This window comes from Schistocerca gregaria, chromosome 3 (assembly GCF_023897955.1).
Source record: "Schistocerca gregaria isolate iqSchGreg1 chromosome 3, iqSchGreg1.2, whole genome shotgun sequence".
Lineage (NCBI taxonomy): Eukaryota > Metazoa > Arthropoda > Insecta > Orthoptera > Acrididae > Schistocerca > Schistocerca gregaria.
The window spans coordinates 819,985,976-819,999,329 of NC_064922.1; the positions used below are offsets into that span (position 1 = coordinate 819,985,976).

Consider the following 13,354-nt stretch of genomic DNA (forward strand, 5'->3'; position numbering starts at 1 on the left):
TGTGGCCCGATAGCTTAATGTGACTCGTTCAGCTGTTTCTGTGGCGACAGTTTATAGAGACTGAAACCGTATCCCGAAGACCTGGGCAGGACCGACCATGTGTGACTTCAGAAATAGAGGACCATTATTTGGCTGTAAGGGCATGACGGTACTGCACAGCAACTGGCATCTGACTTCCCAGCATCCACTGGATGTTTTGGATTGAGGTAAAAGGTGAATAGAAGGCTTCGACAGAGTGGCCGTTACTGCCGAAGACGTGCTGTAGGTCGCATCTTCACAGAAAGAAACGTCTAGAGTTGAGTCGTTCACACGCCATCTGAACGGCCGAACAGTGGGCCAACGTTCTCTTCAAACATGAGTTCCGATTTGGTCTGGAGAGTGGTTCTAGACGGTTTCACATCTGGAGGAAACGTGGAACACGATTTCGGGACCCAAACATTGTGTAAAGAGACCGATATCGAGGAAGATCGTTAATGGTGCAAGCAGGGCTTGTGTTGACCACTCGAACACATCGTCATGAAATTGTACGGGAGAATCGGCAAGGTTTAATTGCTGTCAGCTATCGAGACGAGACCTTCGGAACTCATGTGCGGTTACTGCGAGGTGCTGTGGGCGAGAGCACGGGTGGTTGAAGTTTTCTTGGAAACGAAAGATATAGCACGCATGACGTGAACTGCTTGCTCTCCCAATTTGAAGCCCATAGAGCACACCTGGGGTGCACTTGGGAGACGGGTTGCACCACGTCAGCATCCACCAACCACTTTCCAAGACTTGCTAGCAGCTCTGCGGGAAAAATGATTGATGAAATCATTCACAGCTTCCCCTATCGCTGTCAGAGCTGTTCAAACACCACACTGAGCACATAGCTGCGTGCAGATCCGTTAAGTTGGAAGAAAAGACGAAAATTTTTGTCTTCTGTTACGCATTACGTTCTGTATTATTTACATTCTTTTTAGCTTACTATCACCTGTTTATACTGTTTTGCGGCAAAATAAACACAACCTTGAAAAAATTCCGTTTGTTGCTTTAATTCTGGACAACAGCGTATTTTTAATTATCCAACGCAATCACAATTGTTTATAGCGAAAGTATCTGCTTCGGCCATCTTCCGCAATGGTGGGACTGAAACAGGGCTTGTGTTTTATGATCTGAGACTGGCCGATGCCGGCCGAAACCGGTAATTTCGTTGCAAATAAACGCGACTGTGCCGGATTATTAAATTACTTTCAAGAACTATTTTTGACGTTCTCAGGGAGGAGAGCGCTACAACACCAGTTGAGTTTTCAACATGGGAAGAACCTGTGTACAAGATTATCTGAAGCCAGCAACCGAAGAAAGGCCAACGGTATTCGTGGTGGAACAAGAGGTTTACTCCGGAAACAGTCAACGTTCGTTTCCTCGACACTGATTGCGCCAGTACGCCACTGAGGTCATTGTCGCAGCAGCGTTCCACCTTGCAGTACGAAGCTGAACACTCCGTGCGTAGCATAGCACTGATGCAATTGCTCCTCCGATTTCTTCCACTTACAAGGGAATTCTGTGCATTCTTCTCACCAGAAATTGACTTGAAGAATATGTGCAGTCTGTACCAAGATTCCTGAGTTCATAGAGTATTTTGCATAACCGTCCCAAATAATACACTGCCTGACAAAACAAGCGTAGCAATCAGAAGTGGAGATGGAAACGAAATGAAACTTCGCAGGTTGGATAAGTAATGTGATGTTATTACAGTAATCGCAAAATCGAATCGAAGTTACAAAGAACTTTGCAGTATTAACACAGTTATCAGTACTACGTTGCTATCCCTCTGGCCTGGAGGTATGCACCGTTGCATCCTCTACTGAGGCAAGCCATCCCTTGATAAACTGGATGATGGGACTGGGACAGAGATGGTGTCTGAGTTGATCCCACAAGTGTTTTATCAAGGACAGACCTGGGGATCACGCAGACAGTTCACAGAAACACGCGCTGTGTGTGGACGGTCATTATGGCACCATGATACTGTCACATGAGGGGTAACGCATTAGTACAGTCACCTACAGACATACCCAATGATCTCCTACACCATGATTCCCGGAGTCCCGGAGTAACACCGTTGTGGCCGTCCAAAACATTGGAAGAATGGGACCTGTCCCAAGATCTTCGTCACACTCGCCGATGATGGTTATCCATTTAACAATTAAATTCGCTAACAGCCGTACAGATATTATTTTATTTTATTTCTACTACCAGTTTCGGCATTCCATTATGTCATCAGGTATTCGAAGCAAGCACTTGGAATACGGTCTAGAATTCACGACATCCAGGAACATATGGCCCAGTATGCCGACAACGTTTATTTTTGAAAGATGCATACTGGGCCTGAAGATGGTATAATGGAATGCCGAAACAAAGTAAAAATAAAATAAAATAACATATTAACAGAATCTTTCGTCGGTTCTTGGTAGAACAACATTATAATAAATGAAAAGAACCAGTTTGCTTTTGTTCTACAATATATTGTAGAACAAAAGCAAACTGGTGCTTTTCATATATTATAACATAACATCCCAACTGCGCGGCCTTGGCGAATTTCATTGTTAAATGATTGACCAACCGCTGTCTCACGTCCACAATGGATCAACAGAGACGAAAATGTCACCCATGGTGGTGAAGAGCCACTATACATTGCTCAACACTATGCCACGCCACACATCAGTAGTCCACACTTCTTTGACACAGGACAGCACTCCAAAAGCAGCCGTTTGTGGTGTTGTTTTGAAGCCAGCCTACGCATAGTCCGGTTGCTGCTAATCCCCGTGCAGTGGTGTAGGAGGACATAGAATGTTGCAGGGAGTCCATTATTTTTTCTTTGATGCCAGGCGTAGATGTGAAAAGGTTTCCATGTGTTTGGTGCACAATATGGAGACCATCCCTTGTGGTTGTCAGACCTAGTCCATCAGAACCTTGGCGATGAGTATGCCTGGCCTCACCTTCTCGTGCAGTCCAACATTAGTCCACCATCACATCCGAGTGCTCCACAAATCTGAATATTGCTGGATTCGACCAGCCGGTCAAATGAAGCCCCGAAATGAGGCCTCTTTCAAAATTTATCGCGTGCTGACAACATAATCTCACACGAGTAAGCGACGTCTTCTTGTACCTCACAGCGATAACTCAACATCTGAAGCTGTTCACGCTCCTAATATACCCTACGAGGCCTGGTAGCAACACTAATACACTCAGATGTCCGTTCCACCTTTCACATAGAATTCCAGCTCTAATCATTTAGGTAGTCGCCAATGGTATGTACGAGTAAGAAATTATACAGACATTCAACTATGTCTTCTTTCATGCTTCACTTTTTTTGTCAGGAAGTCTATCTCAATAAGCCAAACAGACACAGTCAGTGCCGTGGGCGATTAATTAATCTCAGGTGAGGCGGACAGAGGGGTACTACTAAAATCTTATTGCCTAACGTGTTTCAACATATTTGTCCCATCATCAGGGGATACTTCTCACCAGCTTTGTAAAATAAAAACTAATTTCAGGACACGGAGTGTCGAAGTGAGAGAAATAAGGTAAAAAGTTCAAATGAGGCGTCAGAAAGAGCTTGAAAACAGTTGAACACCAAAGTGGTTCTAATGGCTCTAAGCCATCTGAAGTCATCAGTCCCCTAGACTTAGAATTACTTAAACCTAACTACCCTAAGGACATCACACACACCACTGTCCGACGCAAGATTTGAACCTGCGTCCGTAGCAGCAGCGCAGTTCGGGACTGAAGCGCCTAGAACCGCTCGGCCACAGCTCCCAGTTGAACACTAATAGAGTTCAATCAGCTTCGTGAAGTTTGGCGATTTAATATTAAAGTGCTGTTCATTAAAAATGTTCCGTATTTTTGTGCGTATTTCCGCAACAAGTGTGGACGCAGTTGAAAACAGAAAGTACGAGAAGAACTGTAAGCAGTCGGAAAGTATAGTCGCTAAAATTATCGTACAGAAAAACGACATTTAATGATACAGCGAGGTACCAGTAACCTCCCCACCCGCTATTGCTTAAAGACTCGAACTCCCATGTATACAACCGTTCCATGTTAAGAAAAGTCAGTGCTGTTATTCTCAAATTCTAGATGAAAATACTCTGGGCTATTTCCGCGACAGGAATTATGCCGCTTCAACACACATACATGGCGATTCCGTAATCACATTAAAATCTACAGGCGTGATGCAGAAAGGTAAATACACTCCTGGAAATGGAAAAAAGAACACTTTGACACCGGTGTGTCAGACCCACCATATCTGCTCCGGACACTCCGAGAGGGCTGTACAAGCAATGATCACACGCACGGCACAGCGGACACACCAGGAACCGCGGTGTTGGCCGTCGAATGGCGCTAGCTGCGCAGCATTTCTGCACCGCCGCCGTCAGTGTCAGCCAGTTTGCCGTGGCATACGGAGCTCCATCGCAGTCTATAACACTGGTAGCATGCCGCGACAGCGTGGACGTGAACCGTTTGTGCAGTTGACGGACTTTGAGCGAGGGCGTATAGTGGGCATGCGGGAGGCCGGGTGGACGTACCGCCGAATTGCTCAACACGTGGGGCGTGAGGTCTCCACATTACAGCGATGTTGTCGCCAGTGGTCGGCGGAAGGTGCACGTGCCCGTCGACCTGGGACCGGACCGCACCGACGCACGGATGCACGCCAAGACCGTAGGATCCTACGCAGTGCCGTAGGGGACCGCACCGCCACTTCCCAGCAAATTAGGGACACTGTTGCTCCTGGGGTATCGGCGAGGACCATTCGCAACCGTCTCCATGAAGCTGGGCTACGGTCCCTCACACAGTTAGGCCGTCTTCCGCTCACGCTCCAACATCGTGCAGCCCGCCTCCAGTGGTGTCGCGACAGGCGTGAATGGAGGGACGAATGGAGACATGTCTTCAGCGATGAGAGTCACTTCTGCCTTGGTGCCAATGATGGTCGTATGCGTGTTTGGCGCCGTGCAGGTGACCGCCACAATCAGGACTGCATACGACCGAGGCACACAGGGCCAACACCCGGCATCATGGTGTGGGGAGCGATCGCCTACACTGGCCGTACACCTCTGGTGATCGTCGAGGGGACACTGAATAGTGCACGGTACATCCAAACCGTCATCGAACCCATCGTTTTACCATTCCTAGACCAGCAAGGGAACTTGCTGTTCCAACAGGACAATGCACGTCCGCATGTATCCCGTGCCACCCAACGTGCTCTAGAAGGTGTAAGTCAACTACCCTGGCCAGCAAGATCTCCGGATCTGTCCCCCATTGAGCATGTTTGGGACTGGATGAAGCGTCGTCTCACGCGGTCTGCACGTCCAGCACGAACGCTGGTCCAACTGAGGCGCCAGGTGGAAATGGCATGGCAAGCCGTTCCACAGGACTACATCCAGCATCTCTACGATCGTCTCCATGGGAAAATAGCAGCCTGCATTACTGCGATAGGTGGATATACACTGTACTAGTGCCGACATTGTGCATGCTCTGCTGCCCGTGTCTATGTGCCTGTGGTTCTGTCAGTGTGATCATGTGATGTATCTGACCCCAGGAATGTGTCAATAAAGTTTCCCCTTCCTGGGACAATGAATTCACGGTATTCTTATTTCAATTTCCAGGAGTGTATATCAATCTGAGATTTTAGCCGCCTAGTAATGTAGATGCGTCATCTTTGGGCTCAGATACAAGAGTCGGAAACAGGAAATACCGTCTTCTGCATTAGAAAAGAGACAAATGTGGTAAGGTGCGAATTTGGGGAGACGAAGACGGTCTTGGTTCAGTCCTATGCAATTAAGAGGTGGTTCTGCGAGCTTTCCCACAATTATCTAGTTATATATTAGACATTGGATTCACATTACACAGACAGTCCGAAAAATATAGGTCCTGAGAAACCTCTGGTTAAACTTTAAGTTATGGCAGCCAATATTAAAAAAATTAAAGACCTAGAAATCGAGTAATAAATTCATAAACTAGATTATTTGGAGCTCTGTGCATTACCGGAATGCGATACATGACATAAAAGCTAAACGTTCTCTTAAAATTTTAGATTCAGTCATCCACATTGAGACTTATTTGTCAATATTAGTTTTTGTTGGTCATTTTGTATATCTGGCAGGATTTCTTCAATAGACATAATATCATGTGTTTGAAATTTTTTGACTTTCAAGATTAATCAGACTTTATAGGTACATGAATACAAATATGTTTTGTCAATATTTTATAAGTTTATTTGTAGCTCGTTGGATATATTAGATGTAGTCACCAAGAGATCAGCAATTCAAAAGAGGTGTCATCTACACTCATATTATAAATATAAAAATATGCAGTTTCTGTTTCCTAACTAGATATGACTGCGTTCTCGGAGTGTAAACGATCTACACTTGGTGGGTCAAAAAGTATTTCATGCATCTCAAGTTAGGGAACCCAACTTATATCATCCACCCAAGGAGTCGATTGTGTGAGTTTGGTGGCCCATCTTAAGGAAAAAAAGACATATCGAGAAGAAACTATCTGAATGTGACGGAAATCGCTAGAGGTGATGTACATGTAAAGACAAAAAAAAGATTACAGTTTCAGAAAAATATTGAAGATTTATTCACGAAAAAGAGCTTCACAAACTAAGCAAGTCAGTAACGCGTTAGTCCACCTCTAGCCCTTATCCAAGCGGTTATTCGACTTGACATTGGTTGACAAACTTGTTAGATGCTCTCGTGAGAGATATCGCGCCAAATTCTGTCGAATTGGGGCGTTAGAGAGTCAAAATGCCGAACGACTTGGAGCGTCCTGCCCATAACGCGCCAAACGTTCTCAATTAAAGAGAGGTCGGGTGGCCTAGCTGATCAGGATAGGGTATGACAAGCTCGAAGACACGCAACAGAAACTCTCGACGTGTGCGGGCGGCGTTATCTTGCTGAAACACAAGCCCAGGGTGGCTTCCCGTGAAGGGCAACAAAACGGGGCATAAAATATCGTCGAAGTTCCGTTGTGCTGTAAGGTTGCCGCGGATGACAATCAAAAGGGCCCTGCAATATAAAGAAATGACAGCCCAGAAGATCACTCCTGGTTATCTGGCCGTATGGCGGACAATAGTGATGTTGATATCCCACCACTTTCCAGAGCGTCTCAACACTCGTCTTCGATGGTCATCGGGGCTCAGTTCGTAGCGGGACTCACCACTGAAGACAGCTCTACTCCAGTCAATGAGGTTCCAGGCCTCAGACAGGTCTGGAGACGACCCAGACAATGGTGGTATACCAACACGACAGTCGGTTGCCATACGGCCCGACAAACCAGGAGTGATGGACCAGGACCTGTTTGGTTGGCATCCGCGGCACCCTTACAGCACAGCGGTTCATGACGATACTTTATGCCCCATTTAGATTTCCCTTCATACCAAACCATCCAAGTTTTCATTTCAACCTGATATGCCAAGTTTGCACACGGTTAGAGTTTCTTCTGCTTGTCTTCGTGCTTGCCAAGCCCTAGCTTGACCAGCAAGGTCGCCAAGTCTCTCCCCAACTTCAACGCTTGAAGCTTTATGGACAGGAAACTCCAAGCCGCTCCGGATTTTGACGATCTAGTTCACCAATTGGACAGAATTTGGCACCATATCCCCTATGAAGACATCCAACCACTACTTTGGTCAATGCTGGCTAAGGGTCAGAGGCGGACCAACGCCTTACTAACTTGCTCAATTTGTGAAGCTCTTTCCCTTGACTAAATCATCCGTTTTTTTTTAAGCTGTAATCATTTATTTGTCTGTACATATATATCACATCTACCGATTTCTGTCACGTTCGGTTAATTACCCCGTGGTGCAGCGATTTTTTTTAGAGTGTATTTTCCAGACTGGTTTCTGTTTGTGCACCCTGTATCTCGTGGAGGCAACGGCCTTGCCGCAGTGGATACACCGGTTCCCGTCAGATCACCGAAGTTAAGCGCTGTCGGGCGTGACTGGCACTTGGATGGGTGACCATTCGGGCCGCCATGCGCTGTTGCCATTTTTCGGGGTGCACTCAGCCTCGTGATGCCAACTGAGGAGCTACTAGACCGAATAGTAGCTGCTCCGGTCAAAGAAAACCATCATAAAGACCGGGACAGCGGTGTGCTCACCACACGCCCCTCCTATCGGCATCCTGATCTGAGGATGACACGGCGGTCGGATGGTCTCGAAGGACAACTTGTGGCCTGAAGACGGAGTGCTGTGCTGGACAATAGTAATGCCTTTCGCACACATTGAGGTTTTTCTGCGTGTTGCAAGAATTATTTCCTTTTTTCCCATTAAATCAGTTGTACGGTAAAAGCAGCTTTACAGTCTTGCACGCTCTTGGATAAATTTAGACCGACGCCCATCCAGACCTAGCGACTCCATACCAAATGTATCTTAATGGTTATTTTGAATGGGACTGTACAACAGACAACGCTGATATTTGAAGTGAACGGAAAAATTTTATACGCCTTTGTAACTGTTGTGCACGGTCATCATTTTGAACAGTTGCCATGAGTTTAAGCGGTTGCTGTAAGGTATCCACCCATTAGTTCCTCAGCTCAAAGCAGTTTAGTATCCCTAATATTCGTATAATTTTGACTCTTAAAACTTCGGGAGACCATGTGTGCAAAGAGCATTTTCATTCTCTGTCGAGAACTGTCGGTGTACTTCTTGCATCTCGTTAGCATTACTGTGTACAAAATTGTTGTTACTTCTGAAAGTACGACGAAGGACAGCCTATGCAGTGAGTAATCTGCACGATAAATTTCATTCCCCTATCTCAATTTCACAACCGTCATAGTACATGTGCCATTTAATTTACACTTCTGCGTGCGCTGAAGATCGCAATCGGCGCAGTTATTTACATTTTACGATCTTAGCAGTCGGCTGAAGTGGCACCTTGCCAGATGGAGCAATGTCACCTCAACTTTCCGCTGGCCACTCCAATGCGCCTCTCGGTCGCCTCTGGGAGAGTTTCCCCGTGACCGCTTTTCGGACGGAAACACAGCGTGTCGTAACTGTGTTCTTGGTGAGGGTTGCGCTGGCTGCAGCTGTTAGTTTTCATCGTCGCGTCTGTCATCAAAAACTAAACACACGCACACACCCACAAAAGCACAGAGTGACTGATTTGCTTTGCATGTAATGCTCTGCCGCATTAGAGGAATTTGGCGTCACACAGGATGCACGGCACTGTCATTTGTTCCTTCCTGTCCCGTCGCTCGTGCAAACCGGAGCCAACCAATACCACCGGCGTAATATCTGCCTCAGTTGACGCTAAGTGAAATGTAGGAGTGGCGTACAGTAAGTACTGCAATACATTTTTATGTCGGCCAGTTTCGGTTAAAAAAAATGTAGGAATTGATGTGGGACATTTTGGAATATTCCCGCTGCCGCCCCTGCAGTTTCATGAAGTTCCAATAGGTGGCCCTCTACATAACCTTCAGAGTGGCTTCTGTAACGGAGGTGCGTTTCAGGCAGGCAGCTGCCATTGGGTTTCTTCTGGTGTAAGACCAGAGCGTCGCAGGTATTTATAGGGGCTTCCAGAATGTGTAGGTGACTTGGCAGTGGACAAAAGCACGGTGAGTCGTTGGGCGAGGCGTGTATCATCATCGCAACGAGGTCGCCCAAATCTTCCGTGTGTAGGCCAGTCGCACACAACTGATTCCTGTAATGTTACAACATCTGCGTATTCTTCGCCATAAACATGCAAAACGAGCTTTCCTTATCCATGCCAACGCAAGGCCTCACACAAGTCTACAACATTACGCAGTAATTTACTTAGAAAGTGTAGGCGTAAAGTGGCAGAGCCGATGCAGTAGAACTAGCACGTAAGGACGGTATTAGGGAAGCGAAATGGTCATCTTCGGTTTGTTGGGAGAGTTTTAGGGAAGTGCAACTCATCTACAAGGGAGACGGTATATGGAACGCCTGTCACCCACCCGTTCAGTTCTTCACACTTGTGTACTGCTTGAGTGTTCTGGATCCACATCTGGTCGTATTGAAAGAAGACATCCAAGCAGTTTTAGAGGCATGTTGCTAGATTTGTAACCAGTAGGTTCTATCAGCGAGCAAGTATCACGGAGACGCTTTGTTGACTCAAATGGGAATCGCTGGAGGGAAGACGGCATTCTTTTCTCGAAAGACGAAAAATATTTGAGTACGGCATTTGCGGCTGACTCCAGCTTACATTTTGCGTAGCTACCGTGAAGACAAGAGAAATTAGGAATCGCATAGATACTTACAGGCAATCTTTTTCCACTCGCCCCGTTAGCGAATGCAACAAGAAACGGGATTACTAACAGTGGTGAAAGGTACTCTCCGCTGTGCGCCGTATGGTGGCTTGCGGAATATGTACGTGAATTTAGATGTGGTTGACGCTATCTCCGCAAAGCTTTGTTGTGCCCTTTGCGCACGCCAAGAGCCGATGACTTGGCCTTTGCATCGTCTCCTGTGACGTCTTCCCTGGCAGGTCCTAGCGTCCAGCCGTCCATTCCGGGCCATTCCCTGAAGGGTCAGTGGGGAGAGAGAGGAGGGTGGTGCATTTCGGCCTCGGCTGCATCGACCGCCCTGATTAGCGTGATAGCTGTCCGGTGATTAACGACCATCGACCGCTGCAGACCGAGCAGCCTTATCGTCCCTCCACCCTACATCAGCCTGATAGCAGGCTTTGTCAACACTAAAACATTCTGCCACACCGAAATGCTACCTCGTAGCCACGAAAACTGCACTGCTATACACTAAAAATGCAACAGTGTGATAACAACTAGATATTACTTATTTTGTGCTTCCAGTGTCGCAGGAAGAACACATAATTAAATTCGTAGCTGATTTGGGGGTTTATCTTGTGTGCAATTTAGTACACAGAGCTACCAGTTCTGGCAGCAACGACGGCTTTAAACCGGCTGAGCGTCGATTCGAACTGATCTTTGATGACAAATACGAGAACGTCATTCCGTGCTGTGTTAGTACTATGCCACAGTTCATCAGTCGTAGCGGATAGCGAATTGTGAATGTCCGTCTCTCGACAACCCATATCTGCAAGTTTTTATTTCGTGAAAGACCTGAAGAACATGGTGGCCAGGAGGCCAGGACAACAGAACACCCTGCATATCGAGGCAGACGAGGATAGCGGGGGCAGCTTGAGGTATTGTGTTATTTTGTTGAAAGACAACGTTACGGAGTCTTCGAGGATAGAGTAGAGTCACCGGCCTTCAGACGTCAGAAACGTGACTCCTGACATCCAAATTACCGGCTATGCGAGCCAGAAGCGATCGTTTCGTTTACCCAGTAACTCCTCCACAGCATCACGACAGACGCTGGGCCTATATGACGGTGACGAATTCAATCTAACACCCTCAGACAGGGGTATGTCCATCATAATGCTGTGGGCAAACCTAGAAATCATCTGAAAGCAGACGTGGTGTCACTCTTGAATCCATTGTTGTCATAGGTGGCACAATTGTAGGCGTTCCTGTCTTTGATGCCGCGTCAAGGTAAGCCACAACAATAGTCCCAGTGGTAACAGTGCGTCGTGCTCTAGACATCGTCGCACGTGTCTTGCTGGAAACAGGGAGAATACATTTCCTCACTCCAGGTGTGTGACGTAGCTGAGCGGCCGGCTACTAGTTGCTGCTGGATCCGCTGGAGGCGCTGTAATAAACATCTGGTAGCGACTAACCGTTAACGTATTAGTTGCGTGCACGACGTTGGTTACCTACAGTGGAGTGTGGATTGGCCCTTCAACGATGTTTAGTGAGAAAGGAAAGCAACTACGTGTGATAGAGGGGCAGAAGTTTCGTTTCCATCCTACTCCAGCTGGTGAAAATCAGCAATTATCATGCTGTAGAAGACTTGCAAAGCACATATGAAGATTGATTGTAACGATGACGTGTCTATGTTCGGGTCGACGGTAAACAGCTCTTTGAAACGCAAGGCGCCTGAATAGTAATGCGAACTACCAAGCAAAAGTCTTGGTTGCGAAATTTTTGCTGATTACTTAGTTAGCTTGAATAACAAAGATAGCATTCTGATTAGAAAGAATATGCAGACTGACCGTATGGGGCTTCGTTCTAAATCGGATATCGGATCTTTCAGTATTGAAGGAGTTACACAACCCGGGTACCTGGCAAACAGCGTGTTTCGACCACAGCTAGCCCACATCGAGCTGTACGATTCTGCACGACCGAGCAAACACTGTGTCTAGTGGCTTGCGGCCGTTGAGGTCCTGCATGGAGTTTAGTTTGGCACTTCTTAACTCATCGTTTAAATACACACTCTATAGTCGTGAGATCCTCAGCTAATCGAGCAGCAATGTCGCGGAATGATAAAAACCGCTGTCCCGGTAACCCACGATTCTGCTGCTGTCGATTTCCGACACGTGGTGGTACACCTGTTCCTTGTTATTCGTGGCATAATTCGGTCTTCTCATAAACAGCCAACATTCAAAATAGAAAACTGCTGCGTAATTTTGACTTACATACAGAGCTCTGACTTACTTTTTGCGATTGCCCGGATAAGAACGTACACTTCATATGAGTGCATGCATGCAGTCAAAAAATTTGGTTGGGATAACTGGGCAATGGATCCACCTTGTTCAGTGCAAATGCACAAATACGTCCGATCTCCTGTGGGACTCTCCGACAGCAAACATGGACGAAATGGACGGCAGTGCGGATAGGTGGCGCTCGATGGGAGTGTGGATCGACCGTGAGGGGTGCCGAGATGGTGCGCGCTGTTGCTACAAATGCACTCCTGGAAATTGAAATAAGAACACCGTGAAATCATTGTCCCAGGAAGGGGAAACTTTATTGACACATTCCTGGGGTCAGATACATCACATGATCACACTGACAGAACCACAGGCACATAGACACAGGCAACAGAGCATGCACAATGTCGGCACTAGTACAGTGTATATCCACCTTTCGCAGCAATGCATGCTGCTATTCTCCCATGGAGACGATCGTAGAGATGCTGGATGTAGTCCTGTGGAACGGCTTGCCATGCCATTTCCACCCGGCGCCTCAGTTGGACCAGCGTTCGTGCTGGACGTGCAGACCGCGTGAGACGACGCTTCATCCAGTCCCAAACATGCTCAATGGGGGACAGATCCGGAGATCTTGCTGGCCAGGGTAGTTGACTTACACCTTCTAGAGCACGTTGGGTGGCACGGGATACATGCGGACGTGCATTGTCCTGTTGGAACAGCAAGTTCCCTTGCTGGTCTAGGAATGGTAGAACGATGGGTTCGATGACGGTTTGGATGTACCGTGCACTATTCAGTGTCCCCTCGACGATTACCAGAGGTGTACGGCCAGTGTAGGAGATCGCTCCCCACACCATGATGCC

The 13,354-nt window shown here is 47.1% G+C and overlaps 1 protein-coding gene and 1 pseudogene across 1 annotated transcript in view; one reads left to right on the forward strand and one right to left on the reverse strand.

Annotated features, from left to right (window-relative positions):
* LOC126354527 (homeodomain-only protein-like) overlaps positions 1-13,354 on the reverse strand; it is a 348,066-nt gene that overhangs the window by 155,926 nt on the left and 178,786 nt on the right. The gene's annotated exons all lie outside the window — the stretch shown is intronic.
* LOC126356514 (5S ribosomal RNA) lies at positions 7,901-8,018 on the forward strand (annotated as a pseudogene).